A 14,141-nucleotide genomic window follows, 5' to 3' on the forward strand; every position below is an offset into this window, starting at 1 on the left:
CTAGCCGGCTTCTTCTCTCTCTTCCAGTCTTTTTTCTCCCAGTCTTTCCAAATCTCTTTGCAAGCTTTAACAAAGCTTTTTGGTTTATTGGAACAAAAAAGCATAAAAAAAACAACAGCTCGTAAATTTTCAGAGCAAGTGAGCAGATGGAATTTCGGCGAGTGCATCACGTGCAAAATTCCCGTATTCGAAAATTCGCAAAAACTGCTGCAGCGATCGATCACACGCATATTAATTGGGGAGGGGGAGGGGGTTGGAAAGCCAAAGAATCTGAATCCGAATCCGACGAAAACAGTAAAGATCGTTGCCTCCATTCCGCATTTTCAGGCCAAGGCGTGTGCGCCATGCAAATGCAAAAGCAAAATGTTAAATGTGAAGTGCTAAATGCGAAATGCGAAATGGAATATCATGACAACACCCGCTCACGCCCATCGAATCAGCGGCGTTGCGGGTAAATGTAAAATGCAAAATATGTAAGAAATATATTAACATAAAAATGGACTGGAAAATATATTTTGGCCTTAGGAAAGAAAATTTGTTTCATATATAATTTTAAATTATGTCAATAGTATTTAAAGAAAGTTGTTAAAAATATAAATATTTTGGGCTTAGAAAATATGCCTTCTACAGTGACAAACTTAATTATTGGCACAGCAAGCATGTTAAACTTTGAGGCTATTTTTCTTCTTATAATATGCTGATATTAAAATAAAACAAAACATTTTTAGATAGAATCATTAATTTTATGTTAAATACAAGTGACTTCATTAATTTATCTTTTATAAATAATTTATTAAAAATAAAAAACCAAAGAATGGACCGAATTTGCCTGAACAAAATTATTGGCACACTTGGGTTTTAATTAACTATTTTGTTAAAACTTTATCGATTTGGCCACTTTTTTTTTAATTATCACATTTGCCTCTATAATCTTAATGGTATAATGATTAATTTTATAGCTAAAATTGTTTTAGTGCCTTAAAATAAAGGAAAAGTTGTTTGACTTTACAAGGTAAAAATAAAATCAACCGCATGTGTCCAAAAATTAAAATTTAATAAGCAGGATCAATGCAAATCGAAAGTCGACATTGGGGAAAGGATGCCCAGAAGCCATTTTTCCCATTCGGAGTCCTTTGCTACATTTTAAAGGACCCACGCAGTTGCAAAATGCAGGGCACACTGGCTAATCCATGGCTTTGAGAGGCCAGGAAAGCGTAAGGATCGTATAAAAGGACAATGTCAACCTCCAGATCTCCTCAACACGTATATATATTATATATATTTAAAATGTATCAATATTACTTTTGACATATTAATATATCGGAGCTTTCTTAAAAACACCATCTCTTTATGTTAAATCGTGATTAAATTATAAATAACTCATTAAATAGTTAACAGTAAGGAAATTAATATTAATGTAAAATACAATTGGACCTCGCTTTACACGGGGGTTACGTTCCTAGAAATCCTCTTGTTAGGCGAAATCGTGTTAAGCGAAACATGGATTCTCAAAATTCAAAATTGGCAGCAAAAAACATGTTTATTGTTCAAATTTGCTCTGTTTTTATTAAAGTTTCATATCTTTGTTCAAAATTAACCAAAAGTTATTATGTATGTGCCTTTAATAAATGCATAACATTCATATTTTCAAAATAAAAAATTAAAAAAGTTGCTTTATATAATTAATTAACAGGTTACATTTTATAGAAACTTAAAAATGTTAAAAAGTAAGGAGATCATATGTTTCTATTTATATCAAATTTGAAATGCATTCGGTGGCATTTATAGTTTAAGCCAGTTTGTTTCAACATGTTTTCTTTTATGGTGGCTCCTTATCAAAAAAATTAGTCATTTTCGATTGTTTGGTGGCTTTTAAAGCTTCTTTATAGCACTCCTTATAAGACAAGATCGTGTAAGAACGAGGTTTTTAGCGTGTTAAAAGAGGGATGGGAGAAAATTTGTAACCGTGTAAGACCGAGTTCGTAGTAAAAGAGTCCGTGTTAAGCGAGGGCCAAGTGTATAAATATAAATAATCAGATTCCTAATATTAAAAAAAAATGATTTCTCTCAGTGTTTGGCATGCGGCTGCGGAGATCTCTGTATGCATTTATTCGGCTGCCGGTATAATCCGCTTGTACTTGCAGATTGTTCAGGTGACTAATTGCCAAATGAGCGGCGCGTTGGCGAATGAGTAATTTTGCGATTCGAATTTGTAAGTTGGCTTCAGTTGCAAGTGTCGGGAATGAGCTGAAACAATGTCAAGGGAATACTGCTGGTGGAATTATTGGATTTGCATATTAACAGATCTGGCATAAATATTGATTCAATCTGTCTGGGAGTCATTGGAATCGTGGGGAATGTTGCTATATGCGGGAATTTGAAGTGATCAAGAGGCTTCTTAATTTCAAGGTGTTTACGTTGTTTGCTTACAGAACTGTATGCAATTAAAAGCAATTTGGTGGTTTATTGGCTATTGAATGGTTCTGTTAAATAATGATATAGAATATCAGTATGATATTGGGGTGCCATCATTGCTGTCATTATCATATAAAGGTTAAATCATTTCATTTTGACCCCAGAAAAATTAATATATTTTTAATACCCGTGCCCATTAATTTGATGACAATATATCAACATTTAAATTGATCTGAGCCTAATGACTCAAAATCATCATACCATACCTGTTTTTGACAAGATTTAAACGTTGTTTAATTAGCTTCATCACTGTACAAATGTTTTCTTTAATTTCAACATGTAAATATTTAAGTACTTGCATTTTTTTCTTTAATCAGATCAAAAATGATAAAGTAAAGCGCAGAAAACATTTATTTGGGAGATTGCACTTTTGCGTATTTTAAAAACCCAGTTTATTTAAATTTTTAAATTTATTGTTAGTGTTTACATTTCGCCTTAAAATATTGATTAAAAATAGCCCGTTTTGGCAATAAAGTTTTTTATTTTTAACAGGTTTTAAAAGAAGTTTGATATAAAGAAAGAAAACCACATATTATTTACAATTCTTTTCAATGCGCATCCCTTGTTGGTTGTTTTAAGTCCAAGTAATATTTTTTTACTTTTTACGTTTGTTTTTTGACAAAGAACGGTTTTTAATAAACTTTTTTCCTTCTTCGTGTACTTTGGAATTCTTTATGTCTTTTCCATTTACTCTCAAATAGTGTAAGCTCGAGGTATTAACTTACATTGACTCTACTCCTTTCCCATTTTCCCGCCATGTAAAGGACATTAACCAAGCCAGAGAAGAAATCGGATACTTTCCTTTATCTCGACGCCATTAGCTTTACTCCGACATTGCAGCGAGTGCGGGTATATATTATTTAAGTTTGTCACTTCCCTGCTGCCTTTCCGCTTTTCCGCTGCTTGTGGCCGTTTTCATGGTCAGTTAGCCGGAGTGTTGTTGTCGCATAAACTGCCAGCAGATAACAGCAGAAAGGCAGGCAAAGTCCGTATAATGAAATAAAAATACATAGCTAAATAAGGCGGATGGACGGAATCAAAATGAACGGCCACGGAAGACGGCAACAACACGGCAAAGACAACAACATTGATTTCACTTTAACGAGCTTGTAATGTCTTTGAGCCGGCTCAAAGGCAAAAGCATATAAAAAGCGTTGTGTATACAACATGTGGGCCACGCAGCCTCGCAGTTGGCATGGTGCTGTGTGTTCTAGTGGATGAAAACTTTCGCCGGGTGCCGTCACATCCTAATAGGATAATAACGAGCCAAGGCTGGCGAAAGTTGTTGCGCCTTGCAGCCGAAACTCCCAAAAAATAAAATATGTAGCAACAATAAACGATGATAAGGGGCCAAAGAACGTGTCGGCTTGTGTCGCCAGCGCCTTAGACTCATTCTAACGCGCAGTTTTCAGCCGCAGTTAGGACTTGGTCTTGTTTCAAACTCGGGATTCTCGCCTCATCATTGCACTGAGAATAAATGTCATTACATTTTCCGGTTTAATTTATTATACCCTTGCAGGGGGATTATAATTTTAAAAAAGGGACACCAAGAAAGGGAAACCCCCCCCACAAAAAAAAAAAAAATTTTTTAAAAAAAACCCCCCCCAAATAAAATAAAAAAACCCCCCCCCTCTCCCCCCCTTTCCCTCCCCCCCCCCCCCCCCCCCTCCTTCTCTCTTTCTTTCTTTCTCTTTTTTTTTTCCCCCCCCACTTTTTTAAAAATAAAAAAAAAAAAAAAAAAAAACCCCCCCCCTTTTTTTTCTAAAAAAAAAAAAGGAGGGAGGCCGGGGGGGCCCAAAAAAAAAAAAAAAAAAAAAAAAAAAAAAAAAAAAAAAAATTTTTTTTTAATTAAAAAAAAAATTTTATTTTTTTTAAAAAAATAAAAAAAAAAAAAAAAAAAAAAAAAAAAAAAAAAAAAAAAAAAAAAAAAAAAAAAAAAAAAAAAAAAAAAAAAAAAAAAAAAAAAAAAAAAAAATTTTTTTATAAAAAAAAATAAAAATAAATTTTTTTTTTTTTTAAAAAATAAAAAAAAAAAAAAAAAAAAAAAAAAAAAAAAAAAAAAAAAAAAAAAAAAAAAAAAAAAAAAAAAAAAAAAAAAAAAAAAAAATAAAAAAAAAAAAAAAAAAATAAAATATTTTATTATTTAAATTTTTTTAAAAAAAAAAAAAAAAAAAAAAAAAAAAAAAAAAAAAAAAAAAAAAAAAAAAAAAAAAAAAAAAAAAAAAAAAAAAAAAAAAAAAAAAAAAAAAAAAAAAAAAAAAAAAAAAAAAAATTTCCCTTTTTTTTTTTTTTGTTGTTTTTAAAATAAAAAAAAAAAAAAAAAAAAAAAAAAAAAAAAAAAAAAAAAAAAAAAATCCTTAAAAACCCAAAAAAAAAAGAAAAAAAAATAAAAAAAAAAAAAAAAAAAATAAAAAAAAAAAAAAAAAAAAAAATAAAAAAAATAAAAAAAAAAATTAAAAAAAAAAAAAAAAAAAAAAAAAAAAAAAAAAAAAAAAAAAAAAAAAAAAAAAAAAAAAAAAAAAAAAAAAAAAAAAAAAAAAAAAAAAAAAAAAAAAAAAAAAAAAAAAAAAAAAAAAAAAATAATAAATTAAAAATTTTTTTAAAAAAAAAAAAAAAAAAAAAAAAAAAAAAAAAAAAAAAAAAAAAAAAAAAAAAAAAAAAAAAAAAAAAAAAAAAAAAAAAAAAAAAAAAAAAAAAAAAAAAAAAAAAAAAAAAAAAAAAAAAAAAAAAAAAAAAAATAAAAAAAAAAAAAAAAAAAAAAAAAAAAAAAAAAAAAAAAAAAAAAAAAAAAAAAAAAAAAAAAAAAAAAAAAAAAAAAAAAAAAAAAATTTATTTATATATTTTTATATGTCTAAGCGATTCAAGTTTACTTACTTATACAACATTAAACTAGCCACGCTTAAACACATTGTAAGGTTATTATTCCAAATGTGTTGTTTCCAAAAGCATGTTTAATACTTATATATTATTCTGAAGACAATACATTAAAAAAACTTACGAGATACTACCAACAAGATCTTAGGCAGAGACACTGTGTTATATAGGGTCTGTGAATTCTTCAGATTACAGTGCTTAAATTATGCACTTCACAAGCCTTTCAAAGTATTTCTAAATTCAAAACGAAAACCAAACAAATATTTGAGATTATTATTGACTGTTACTAAGTGGGTACTTAAAGTAATTTTATAAATAACATAAAATCTAAGTTCACAAGTTTTTTTAAGACAAAATATTTAAACCAAAAATTGATCATTTTTTACAGTGCCAGGTCCAAGTTAACTGGGATTCATTTTAGCCGGCTGTCTTTGCTAAATCGGCCCGCAGGAAGCGCTGATAAGAGCCAACGACTTGCGGTAGTGAGCGGCATATAGTGCTATGCATCCCCTTCAATCCAACCAACCCTACTGACATCCCCTATTCGAAAAAAGTATCATCCTTGGATTCTCCGAGATGTTTAAGTAGGAGGCGTGGCACGGTTGGTGTTGTTCGGAGCTGGTGTAGCTGCCAAATGATAATTTATGGGCGGAACTCTATGAAACTTCGAGGCGTCAAGAAATCTGTTAGCAAAAGTCCCACTTTTTCTGTTTCAGGGGGACCAGAAAAAAAAGGAAAAAGGAGGGTCTGGGAAAGTGTTCCCTGGAATAAATGTTCAAGTCATGGGCTTAAGTGGGCCAAGATGAATTTGACTACGTTAAGGTGGGCACAAATTAAAAGCAGCAAATCAACATGTTCTACTTAACTTGGTAAAGTGAAAGTGAGTAAAGACAAGAAGGGGAAAAGTAAAACGGAAAATATGTGCACTCACTGAAGTTGAGTGAGTTATAAAGCCAAAAGGGGAAAGTTAAACGAAATGCTTTGCGAGGTGAAGCAAAACAAGAAAGGAAAGCTAACTTCGGGCGGAGCCGAAGTTGATATACCCTTGCAGAATACTCTGTAAATTATATTCTCCAAAATTATTCATATGATGCATTCTTAATACTCATAAAAAATCCGAACTTCCTAACTTTGACAACAACAAAGTTATGGCATTTCCAATCGTTCAGTTATATGGCAGCTATAGGATATAGTCGGCCGATCCTTATGAAATTTGGTAGGTCGGATTGATTGGCCAAATATAAAACCCATAGAAAATCCCAACTTTCTAACTTTACAAACACCAAAGTTATGGCATTTCCGATCAATCAGTTATATGGCAGCTATAGGATATAGTCGGCCGATCCTTATGAAATTTGGTAGGTCGGATTGATTGGCCAAAAATAAAATCCATAGAAAATCCCAACTTCCTAACTTAACAAACACCAAAGTTATGGCATTTCCGATCAATCAGTTATATGGCAGCTATAGGATATAGTCGGCCGATCCCGGCCGTTCCGACTTATATACTGCGTGCAAAGGAAAGAAGGGTGTGTGCAAAGTTTCAATCCGATAGCTTTAAAACTGAGAGACTAGTTTGCGTAGAAACAGACAGACGGACAGACGGACAGACGGACAGACGGACATGGCTATATCAACTCAGGAGGTGATCCTGATCAAGAATATATATACTTTATAGGGTCGGAGATGTCTCCTTCACTGCGTTGCACACTTTTGACCAAAATTATAATACCCTCTGCAAGGGTAAAAAAAGGTTGAATATAAAAAACCCAAAGGAAAATGAGAGAATAACAAGGAATTTGTCTTGTATAAAAGGTAAATAAAATAATTGGATCAGCACAAAAAGGGGAATTTTAAATGTTCTATAATTTGTAAAAAGATAACAATCCTTGTATTCCAAATATAAAATTCCTTGTGGCATCTAAAATATATATTGTCTTGAAACTCAAAGATTTTCAATAAACATTGTTTTTTATTTATTTAATTTTCATATTCAATTCTTAAATTTCTTATATTAACTACCAGAAAGAAATCTTAAGTCTCAAGTAATTTATTTTAAAAATTCGTATGGAAATTGTTATCATACTTATAATGCTTGCTTATCAAGAAAAGATAAGATAAAATATTTCTTGTTAACCTTTCATTTAAAAATTGAATGATACTGTATTTTGTATTTTTGCGAAATAAATGAATGAATCATAATGAAATCAATTGTTGATTCTTTTTCGGAAAATGGAATAAAATTGCTCAATTTTTTAAAGTCATTTCTAAGGTATTTTGGTTACTCATTTTTGTATACTATATGTTTTGTGACTTCATATTAATTAACTACCAGCTCATCGAATTCCGTGGCATTTCTTTGCGATGCATTATTAAAAAATCCATTATTATCAATTATTTTGTGGCACGCTTATGTCCCATGTGAGCTGACACCAAGGTCACACGCCAAAACCCACTGCCGCCCACCTCTTGCCACCCATTTCGACTCGACGGGAAAGTCTCAGTGGATAAAAGAGACACTTGACAGTGACAGTGTAAGAAGAAGATGGAGAAGAAGTGCGGAAAACCGCTGGGGAAAATTTCAACATCATTTTGTGTGTGCATTTGAGCATTACCCAAGTGATTACGGCTAGATGCACAAAGCAAGCACCTGACACCTACAAGACAAACAATTCATAATTTCGAGTGAACTCGTCTTCATCGCGGTCCCTTTTCTCGTCTATTACTCCCCTCAACTTACGCTTCTTGGCCATCATTTGAAGCTAACGAGTTATTTCTGCGGTTCAGCTTGTATTTTCCCTCTTTTCCTTGGCTCCTCATCAGCGCTCGAAAAAGCGTCGCTCATTTATTTTGATTACCTTTTCCCAGAAAGGCAAACCAGTGCCAACAGCAGATTTTCTCTCATCTTCCATGTCCAGTTCCTTTTCTGCTTTGTTTCCACTTTTTTTCACAATGTTTTTGCCACCCATTTTGCACTGGGCCATCTTTTAAAATAAATGTATTCCCTCTTATCTAAGAACGTCGGTGGAAAATGAGGGGTGAAAAGTGAAAACTATGGCACTGGGAATAGAGCAATTCTTGTGCTGACAGTGGTTTCTATAATACCTTGGGCTAAGACATTTTTGAACCAAATTAGTTAAGTAAATGAAGTTGTTAAGGCGTAATAAATAAACCGAAAAATGTACTTCACTGAATTTAGACTTGGATACGCACGAGACAATTTAACCAATCTTATTGCCTTTCCTACCAATGAAACATATCTTCTACTTGAATGAATTTAAAATTTTATTCAAATTTATTGCTGAAATCATTGCATTTATTATGGTTGTCTTTAAAATATACCTATTTAATTATCAAGTCATCATGAAAATTCAGAATAAGTAGAAATCACAGTCACCTAGATTGTGCAAACTATTCTCAACCCTCTTAAAACCAAACGTTTTCTGGCGAAATAAGTCAAAATAATCCATCTCATTTCCGATTGACCACTGTGGCCTTATCGCCTGCTTTCTCGCAATTGGATGAATTTTAGCTGCGGACTTTGAATCATGGTGGCGCATCAAGCGTTGATGAGCTTAATTCCCAGGCGACACTTTTGTCCGAACAAATTTAGTGTACAAAGGACTCCAATGCCCCCAAACCACCCCCACACAGACTGCAATGCAATAATAAAGTTAGCAGGAGGACCTACATCTCGGGAAGCCATCTTTCCGACGCTTGTCTAACCGTTTCCGGAACCTGCTTCCGTTCCGCCTTGACTCCGTTCCGTCTTTTGACGACAACTGCGGGTCCGGACGGAGAAGTCGACCCCGAAGGCCCGTTACCACCAAATTCCATTATGGGAGTCCTCGTCCTGGGTTCATTGTTTTCACAGTCCAAAGGGGCGGAAAGCCCGGAAAACTCGGGGCCGTGCCCTTTTCCTTCATGTTACGTTGTACACAAAATTAATATTACAATTTTTGCTTTCAACCCGCCTGTCATATAAGAGCGAAATAATTCCAGAAAGCATATTTCAAAATGAAATTTTCTTGCGGCTGGCTGGTATGCGGTGAGGGGCGGCCAAATGGGCGGGGCATTTAGGCTAAAACAAATGTTTGTGCGGTCTGGTTTGGTTTGGTCTGGTCTCGTCTACGGTCTACGGTCTTCGGTCCACGGCTCCTGGAAAGTGGCCTGTTTTATAATGAAATAAATTTCATTTGCTCATTGACTCGATGACGATGTCGACAAACCAGAAGGATCCTACAAGAATGGAAGAGTACGCACTGGGGGAAAATGGTTTTTAAAATTAAAACCTATTTACTGGCTTAGGATTGTTTCGTAAATGGCAGCTTAATGTTTACACCATTAATATAAAAATATAATCTTAAACGTAGGTATTAATCAGGAAAAACAATTATTAAAAGATAAAACAATAAAGCAATAGCTAAAAAATGTATTTGGTTTGGCATCAAACTTAAAAGATATTTAATATAGTCTCAGTATTTTCTTAGCTAACAAAAAAAAGTACATTTTCAATAGTAAGATAATTATTTATTATACGATTTAATTTTTGTTTATCCTCCTATAAAAGCTGGCAAGTACTTTTTTTAAAGATTAAATTATGAAATAATTATTCCAGCTAACTGCAAATTATTTTTGTATTTAAAATTTAAAAAATGCAATTTATTAATACTTCATTCGGAAAATGCCCAAGTAGGTGTAAAGCTCCTTAAGAAAGCTGCCTTAAGAAGTCCACTGATATTTTTCCCAGTGTAGTGGGTGGCGGGGGGAGTGGCTGTGCGGGGTGGGCGGAGTCTGGCCGACATGTGTGGCCAGGCATGAAGGAGCTGGCCCGGAATTTGCATGCTCGAAACTGGAGCAAGCGTACAAATGCCGGAGATGCGGACGGACTCGGAGATGCGGGGATGTGGATGTGGATGTGGGTGTGGGCTTTTGGCTGCATGTGCTCGCAGAATCAACGGAACGGGCTCGACATTAAGTGCTCCAGCCTGGTCGGCTCTCCAATGCCTCCGCCGTGTGTGTTTGCATATCTAAGGTATTAAGACTTGTGCGAAATGAAATATGACATAGTTGACAAAGGAGCGGATGGGAGATGGCATCTATATTACACATTACATATTACGTTGCCTGCCGCAGGCACCTGAAACATCAACAGCATCCGAAAAAGCGGAATCAGAAGCCAAGCCCTTTGGCAAATATTGATGCCACCTGGGCCAGGGCGTTTCTCCCTGGGTATATCGGTTCACCTGGCCAGGACACCTGCATTTGATGGGCGACCCGGAAGGGTTTTTGGGGCAGGCGAGCGTATCATTTGGCCTTAAAGGGCCATAAAATCTTGATTTAAAAGGGCTTGGATAGTTGTGTTTTATTTGAGAGAAAATAACATTTTCAGGAATTTCGAGAGTGCATTTCCTTTCACCGAACATAAGCGGATTTTTGGCTTAATTGTAGCATTTACCTAAAGTTTTCTGCAAATTGTCTTTTGGTTCCTTTTTCACAAGCAAGTGTGTGCATTGCGCAGCCATGTGAATTAGCTAAGTTTCTTTTGTTTTTAAGAAGAATTCGAGAAATTTGTGAGCCAACTATGGAATTTGTTATAAGCTGGAGACTAATAAAAACCCCTCAAGACTCAAACATACTGCTGTTTTAGATTATGGCCTAAATCACATCATGGCAACTGAAGTCCCTGGGGCTTGCTAAAAAGTCCGACTTGGTCTTTATTTATGGAGCAAAATCTTTTATCGTGACATTTGGAAATCTGAAATTTTTCTACGAATTTCTGCGATATTATTTTGGTCTGAAACAGCTTATTTTTTTTTAACTCACAAAAATCCATCACTGTGAAATTATTTTTCTTAAAACAATAGTACTTATATTTTTATATTTAATGATACAATAGACATTGTCAGGGGGAAAAAAGATTTAAAGACATGTTAGCTGATTCCATTAATAAATGTTCCAATACATACAACTTTTTGAAGTCGATAAAGATTGATCTCAAAATTTACTGAAAGAAGGTGATTTTTTGTATTCTTATTTATATAATTTTTAGAATCCATACCCTTTTAGCCTTTGTCAATACCCAGCTTTTTATTTCCAAGATCTGCAAAAATAACCAAACACGAAAATTAATAAGAAGGGATTGTCATTACCATTCGAATTGTATTACCGTTTTAATGAAATTCAACATTTAATTTTTAATATTGTTAGTCCAAGGCAGCTGGAATTTTGACTGCTATGACTTTATTTTCTTATTTTTCTATAAGTTACACAAAATGTTATAATATAATGTGAATATAAAACAAACAAATATAACGGATCTAGTAAATCTCAAATCACAAAAAATATCATGAATTATAAATCATATGGTATCTAATAATACAAATAATTATGAAATCCTTAAAAAAATATTACATAAATAAATATATATATCGTAAGTGTACACTTAATACCTTAGAATAACTTCAAGTGTAGGTTGTTGTAATTTATTATTGTTATCAAATTTAACCAGATCTTTAATGTGTATTTTTAGTAGGATAATTTAAATACGTTGTATTAAATAACACCATTATTTCTTCCTAACCAGCTCAAGTTTGTATAGAACAGGGTGGGCAATTACCTGCCAGGATACAGCATAGTCCAAAGCTGCAATTCGAGGCCACGTAAAAAGTCAAATTCCACATGTGCTGACATCGCTGTGGTTATATCTCCAGCTGTCCCGACTTTGTGTCCTAGCTGTGCATTAAATGCCACTCAGCCAGCCGGCTTTAGTTTCACTCATTTTCCACGGCTTGGTTATGTGACGGGGGGCGGGGCCTTTGGCCGGAAAAGGGGGCGGGGAAATGGAGCTGCATACTTTTTCAGCAGTGCGCTCCACTTGGCGTGCGGCATGCCACAACTCTCTGAATCTGGATGGCAATGCAACGGAGCGGCGACGATGATGATGATGATGCCACAGTGTTGCGTCATGTAAAAGATAAACAAGTCGACATTTTGACAACCTAAAAAAAGGAAGAAAACATAAAATACAGAGCGGAATGAAAGAAGACAGCAACAGAAAAACAAGATGGAACAATGGACGATGATGGCGTCGCGAGGACTCCATGAAAGTCGCCCATCAAATAATCGAAATCAACTTTCAACTTCCAACTTTGGGTCCTGCAATTTATATGCAAATTTCATTAAGGAAAATGCGGATGTTTGGGGGTTAAAATATCCGCTAGTGCTGGCATCCGCCGCCAGCTTTTCTTCCCCGCGAAAGTAATTGAAACGAGAAATATGCATTTGACCAGAACTCTCCCCCTCCAAACACCGCCCCCAAACTTCTTTGGCGCGACTCAGCTAATGTAATTTAAAATGGACGAGTGGCAAATTACTCGGCCACTGCGGACATTCCACAATCCCCCAAACCGCCAAAAACCCGGCGACTATAAAGCCAAAGCGCAAAAAAAAACACGCAAATTACCCCGACGCAAATCCCTTAAAAAAATTGTTCAAAATAAATTTTGTGGCCGCTGCGTAAATTTGCTTTTTTTCTTCCCGGCTAGGATTGGCTTGGATTATTTTGTAATTCAAATTTATTTCGGAATAATGGTTAATTGGGTGGTCGCCTACGATCTGGGATGGCAAAGGATCGAGGTTGATTAGTGGACATTGGATAAGGAATGTAAAAAAATATTTAAGGGTTAACTTTTGAAAAAAAAATTTAGGTTGCAAGTAGTAACTTTTAAGAAGTTGTGGTTAGTTGTGAGTTCGGTGAAAAGTATAAATCACTTCAAAAGTGCATACAATTATATTTTTTAACGACTTACAAATATCCATAACCAAACAAACATTAAAAAAAAATATATTAAATAAAATATTTTACTTTTTTGTTAATTTCAAATTATTTAAAAAATTAAGATTTAATTACAATATTTGTTATAAAGTTTAAATTTGTTGTTTTATGTTCATAGAAAACCTTCTAAAAATAGAAATAAATACTTACCACAGGCTATTCCGTATTTTATTTTCGACATTTGAAGTGACTGTGGAAAAAATTTAACATTTTCAATGGGAAAAATTTTACAGCCGTTGAAGTATATATCATTAAATCAATAGAAAAATGGGCTTACCATTGTGGGCCAATTTTATGTTGTACTTCAACCGAATATCTCAATTAGTTCTTCCTCTGAAAATATCTCTTGCTCTGTTTGATTTTATCTCTCGAAATTAACATTTATTTATTTCTGAAGCACACTCAGCTCTGCAACTTTGAATCACATTTTGTGTTTGTGCAGCCAACTTTCCCAACTTTTTCAGAAAGTGTTGCTTCTATCTGAATCCGACTGCCCCGATATAATTGCAGATTACAAGCCACCCCGTTTCGATGGAAACATGGCAACTTTTGTAGCCTAGCAATCTTGCTTTCCTTCACCATTTCCCGCCCGGCTTTGATGGTCTCATTTTCCAGCCCCAGCCTCTCCAATCGTAGCAAACTTTTTGTGTGCGTTTTTCTCGTGTTTAATGTTTTATGACGTACTCCAAAACTCAGAAAAAAATAACGAAAAATGTGAAAAATATGTATGGCTGAAAAGAACACTTCAATTTTTGTTTAAATGCCAATAAAACTGTCATCAAAAAGTTGTTAAGTAATGAAACATTGGAAATAAATTTTGTGCACCGACTGCGGGAAGTCTCTTTTCGCCTCCTGCAGTCTCGGTGTTTTTTCTTTTTCACTTGTTTCCATAACCATCGAAGCAAACTTTTGCCTCTGGCAATTGTTCAAGAATTAATAGCCGAAATGCTGCATT

Source organism: Drosophila rhopaloa, unplaced genomic scaffold, assembly GCF_018152115.1.
Source record: "Drosophila rhopaloa isolate 14029-0021.01 unplaced genomic scaffold, ASM1815211v1 contig_47, whole genome shotgun sequence".
Lineage (NCBI taxonomy): Eukaryota > Metazoa > Arthropoda > Insecta > Diptera > Drosophilidae > Drosophila > Drosophila rhopaloa.